Below are 6,000 nucleotides of genomic sequence, written 5' to 3'. Positions count from 1 at the left end.
CTTCAGTAAACACAGCACCATGTTATGCTAACTATACCTACATCACCAAACCCAGGGATTTAGATGTACATTTATGGTACTTTAAACATTGGACCAATAAATAATATTCATTCTACACAATTGTTCTGAGATTCAGCATTGTGTTTTCATTATTTACAGTAGTAATGTTGGAACCAAAAAGTGATTATTGGATTAAATGTTTCCCAGGTGCTCTTCAAGTTAATGTGCAGTTCTACTCAGTGATATGACTTTAAAAACAGCATCTTCCTCCTCACATCTGCTCCTGGATATTTAAAGTCCTATCTGCTGCCTTTGCGGACAAAAAAAGTTTTGACTTCTGTTAGCTGTGTTTCTACTGCAGGGCTAAGAGAAAGGGAGCTGAATTTTATGTTTTTGTGCTTCATCATCAGAAAGTTCCAATTATAGAGCCAGTTACATCTAATTTAAACCAGTTGAAAGCAACAAGGCTGTACAGCTGCCAGTGAGGACAAAATTTGACCTGTAGAACCTTCCTTATTAGTGATGACACAGAAAGTAAGCAGCATCCACCTGGACTTTCAATCACAGGTTGAGTTTGCAGGGCTGGTAGTTCTTTTAAAAATGCTTTTTTTGAAAAACAAAAAACACACTGAGTGTATTTGATCTGGGAATCAACAAGACAATAGTTGTGAAACCCCACATTGGCATTTACACAGGCACTTTTCAGATTTTAAATTTGTATTTTAGATGTGTGGGGGAGGAGAGAGCGAGAATTTCATTTAAGCTGTGAAGGCCACTCTTGGCAGGAGGGTGGCCATTATCTACCCAGTTTGTAGTCAGATAACTTATGATCTTGAACTGTTGCTTTGCTTTAACTCCAAGCACAGTGTTGTGCATCATTTTCATCTAGTCACTTCCAGATGTCACCACTGACTCTGGCATTTGGAATCCGCTGGCTGCTCCCTCTCAGACACTCACAATCCTGTTCTGTTTCCAACATATTAAGCTGAGCAGAGTCTTTTCAGTAGCTATATTTTACAGCACTATTCTACTTGCCATTTTTCCTCACACTGCAGTGCCTGCAGCTAAGAAGATCCATTGGTAGATTAGGCAAGGCTTGTGTATTCTTTTGTGCCCCCAGAACATTCATACCATTCATGCAAAACACCCCATCAGCTTGGCACTGTTCACTTGCCTTAAACAGTTGCCAATGCAGCAGACAAAAGTTGGAATGTAGATCTGTGCGTTCTTAGTAGCGCATCTTGTAGGCCAAATTCTCTAGTCTGAGTGACAAGCTGCAGAAAGTCCTGGATGTGACGTAGCCACTGCAGATCCAATGAAACGGAATACGGGGATGCAGAAAACACATTCGGGGGGGGGGGGGGGGGGGGGGGGGGGGCTTTAGCCCTGCATTCTTAGAGCTATGCTCTGAGAAGAATTAATTGGCTTGGCACACAGAGGCCCTATGGCTGGGGGATATGGCCAGTGGATCAGCTAGACAAGCTCACACTCCAACATGTAGAAAGGGGTGCGCAACAACTGCTACTGCAGCCCAGGGTTCTTCAGCCTGTCCTCGACAGAGTATGTCCTCCACAAGCCCCTGAAAGCCCTTTTATGTAGGCTGTGCACAGGGACCAATGTTTGTGGCTTTGCATCAAATAAATGCAAGTACTTCAGGATGCAGAAGCCCTACCAATGTACAGTGCACAGCAGAAAATGTGTGTAGTGAGTCACTTACAATGCTTTTTTTATTTGGAAATGTAACTGATGTTTTCTATTCTTGCCTTACTTTTAGTATAGGACAGTCAAAACATCTAGGGCACACTGGCCAGAACCTCACCTAACGTAATTTGTAGCTCTCTTGAAATCAGTGGAGCTATAATGATTTACCATTTAAAAAACTAACCCCACTGATTCCATAACAACATATTACAACCACAGACAAGCAATTCTTTTTGGCTATCAAGACATATAATAGGGTAGACAGAAGACCGAAAAGAGTATTTTATTTAAACAACATTAAATCTATTTTGTTTTTCCTCCTCAGTGCAGACCCTGACTATCATACCTTTGGCATTATAACACAGAGCTAAAGCCCGGATTCTAATGTACATCTCTCTATGCTAATGGATGGCACTGCAAGTTATTTTTGCTTTTGGGTTAATGACAATATAACTTTTTAAACTAAATTTTGGTTTAAGATGGTTATTTCTGATGAATATTTTTATAGTTATCTGCCCCTATCATAGCTTTGGGCTTTAGGCCATCTTTCTGCTCAAAGGTTTGCATAAACAAGCATAACTACACTCCTAAGCACTTTGAAAAAGAAAGCAATAACATGAAGTGAGAGAGAACTGAAAGACCATTGTTTAGCAGCCAGTCAGCATTGCCAGCTGGTGTATCTATCTATGTACAGAGCATAAATCTCCTGGGTTTGGTGCTGAGAAGAACTGGAAAATTCTGGACAGATTGAGACCATTAAAGGAACTGAAGAAGCTCAGAACTGGAACAAGCTGGGATGTGTTGAGCAATGATTGGCGTCTGAGAATCAAAAGCCAGTTCTTTTTTTCGATTCAAAACAAAAGTGCTATGCTTGTGTGTGCTTTAGCCAGGAGAGTTCATGAAATCAGCCCAAGACCTGGTACATGCCAAAACATGTCTCAATCTGGCACTCTGTAACTAACTGATTATTTATACCTGTAAACTCTTTCCTATTGAAGTGCACTGTAAGGTGCAACATTAATTGAGGACATGTACACTTACTGCTTGCTGGATACTTATACGCTACGAGAGAATTCTAAATGTAAGAGAACTCAGTTAGAAATGGATAATAGCTGGTTTCAGTATTACCTTGCAAAAAATTGTAATCTAAATAGTTGTGTACAAGTATTAGAACAGTAGGACTCATTCATTTTGTACCTACTGTAAATTGGGTCACATGTGCCTTTTAGAAAATGATTGCTGGTTTTAAAATAAATGAACAGAAGTTTTGCTGTACATGAAAATGAGTGTAAATAAAACAGGAACCCGTAAAAAGAATGTAGATTAATGTCAAAATTCTCATGTAAGCTACACTTGTTATTCCATCTCACTACTTGGTGAATTTTCCTTTTCTATGCTGTAAAGATTTAGGCACTCACCTACTGAAGCATCTTCAATGCTATTAAAAGTATCTATAATGGAGATATAACAGAAGCAAATGTGTGCTGGGATAAATACATTATGGATAGAACTGTCACTATATACCTCTCCCCATCACATCTCTATGTGAAATATGCTTGCTAAACTGTGACGATAACAGATCATAAACAAAGACAGTAAACTGCTCGGATATCAAACACATACTAGTCTGGTTACTCCAGCCTATGATGTGAATGGTAATTTTTTGATTATACATACATTTTGATAAGGGACAATTCTCTCTATAAAAGCCATGAGTTAAGGCATTGCTGATTGACATTGTTAATTGTAGTTATCTTATTCAAATACCTGGGGGTTTTTTCTATTTGGCTGCAAGAATGTTAGCGACAAAACACTATGCAGCTTCTTGGCCTGACAGAGGGGAAGAAAGTCTATTTAGAAGTAAATCCTGCCCACAGCCAAATACATGAAGGAATTTGAGAAGCTCATGCAGAAAGTTCAGATCTCCTCTGTGCTACACACAGCTCTGGAGGGATGCCAATGTGGATTTTGTGAGGGTAGCTTGGTGATCTGCAACTACATAGAGCCCTTAGCCATTTTCTCCGATGTGGTGGGGATTCAGACAGCAAGAGCAGCAGTTCCTACAGTAATCGTCACTGTTCACATACTCTCGCCTTCTAATCGATGGTTGTAAATAGGCCTCAACTACTCTAACTGAATGGACTTTGCTAACACCTCCCCCCCCCATTGTTGTTCCTTACCCTTGGATGTGTGTGTGTATGTATATATATATATATACACACACACCCCCTATCTGATTTCTATTTCTTGCATCTGCTTATGCCTGCAGAAATTAAATTTGTTAGTCTTTAAAGTGCTACAGGACTCTCGCTGTTTTTACATCTAATTGTGCCATTCTGAATGGACTTCTATCTCCTAGCCCCTATTTACTCAGCATGTGCTCAGTGCTGGGATGGAGATTTGGCCATGAGAACAGTAGAGATGGGTGTGTCAGAGCTAGTTTTAAAATACATTCCACAGGAAAATTATGGCCCAGGGTTTGGCAATGTGGCAGTTATCCCCCAGCTGATCCTTACTGGGTGGCTTAATTACCATTAGTAGCCCCAGCTATGAAAGGGTCAGGGAGGACTACTTAAAGAAAGAGAACTCAGCCACGGGGAAAAGACCTGACAGTTCTCTTAAGCCTTTTTTATTATAAGGCTCAGGTTTTCACCATACCAACACCTGGCTGTCACTGTCTGGAGTGGTTCACAACCATGAGAGCCAAAAACAGGGCAGACACCCCAAATTGTGGCATGTTCTATAATTAGATTTCACCAAGCCAGCAACAAATATGAATTCCTGGATCACCACAGCAGTCTTACCCCAGAGACAGTCCCCTTAGACTCTCCAGTCTCTCTTTTCATCCAGACAAACTGGACTTATTGATAAATGGTCACTCACACCAAAAATCACACATCAGTTTGCTACCAGTCACTTACCCCAGGTCAATTGGTACTGTAAATCTTACACCACAGACAACACCTGTAGCCATAGGCGGTGGGTATAAGAGGCTTGGGGAAGCTAAGTTTCCCAAACAGCTGCCACTGTTGGAAGCTCCTGCTCAGCCCCTGCCCTCAAGGCCCCACCCTTGCTCCACCTCTTCCTGCCCCCGCTTCCTACAGAAGCAAATGGTGGATGGGGGAAATTGGGGAGGCAGAAGGCAGAGTGCGGGCAGGAGGGCCTCATGAGAAGAGGCCGAGTGGGGGGTTTTAGGGTGGAGCAGGGATGGGGCCTCAGGGGGGAGAGGCAGAATGGGGTGTGGCCTCAGGGTGGAGCCAGCCTCCCCAAATTCAAGATGCGCATGCTGCCTATGCCTATAGCCCATCCTGTAATTAATTATCTAAAGGTTTATTAACTAGGAAAAAGGACTAAGTTATTTCAAGGTTAAAGCAAGCAAATGTAGACACACACAAGTTACCATCTAAATCCTAAGAGTGACTGAGTTGTAGCGATCTGTCAATTCAAAGTGTTTTTCAGGGCAGACCCAGGGATAATCCCTGGGGATCTCTGGCTTCAGTTTGGTGCCTCTAGTCCAGTCAGAGTTCAAACTGCCAAAAAGATGAGAAACCTTCACATCAACTATTTTTATTTCCCTCTTCCAGCATTCAAAGCAATGGGCCCAGGCCTTCTGCACTTATGTGATAGGGCCATTAACCAATCCTTTGTATTGCAATGTTCCTTGATGGCCCATCTGGTTTTGATAGTCCTTCTGCATGGGCAGGGGAGGGGAAAACAATTCCTGTGCCTGAGTTCACGAGTTCAGAGCAAACATTTTCAAAGTTATAAAGCAAAACTTAAATATTTTCTTATAGCCTGGAATACAGACATTACCAGTGGGATTAATGCATGCCGCAATTTACAAGCATTTCATAGAGTCTAAATATTAAATACATTCTTATCAGACTACCACCTGTTTTTAGGAAAACTAACATACAGGTGAACTGGTATGGACTCCAGCTATGAGTTTGTTAGCTCTTAGCATATGCTTGCAGACTGGGCAAGAGCTGGCATCTGGCCTGCCAGCATCTCATTGACTCCCCCTTACGTCTCCCCCTTTCAGGGTGGAATGTAGCAAATTCTGACAAGCAGAGGGGTATTGGAGGGTGGGAGGGGGGAAGCTGACTAAACAGGCTGGGTTAGCCCTAGGTCTCCTTGCCCTTAAAAGGGGCAGGCCACCCTATAACACCTATGCATACAGGAAGTGTCTTCACTTCTTTAACAGTTAGTAGTTGGCTTGTGTCTTGGAGCATAAAGGTTCATATCCCTTATGCATTTTTATCCAAACTGTGTCCTCTTTATAGGACTAAAAGCCCATGG

Source organism: Emydura macquarii, unplaced genomic scaffold (assembly GCF_026122565.2).
Source record: "Emydura macquarii macquarii isolate MOO-44397 ecotype Brisbane River unplaced genomic scaffold, CSIRO-AGI_Emac_v2 contig_2676, whole genome shotgun sequence".
Classification (NCBI taxonomy): Eukaryota; Metazoa; Chordata; order Testudines; family Chelidae; genus Emydura; species Emydura macquarii.
This window is presented reverse-complemented; position numbering follows the sequence as displayed.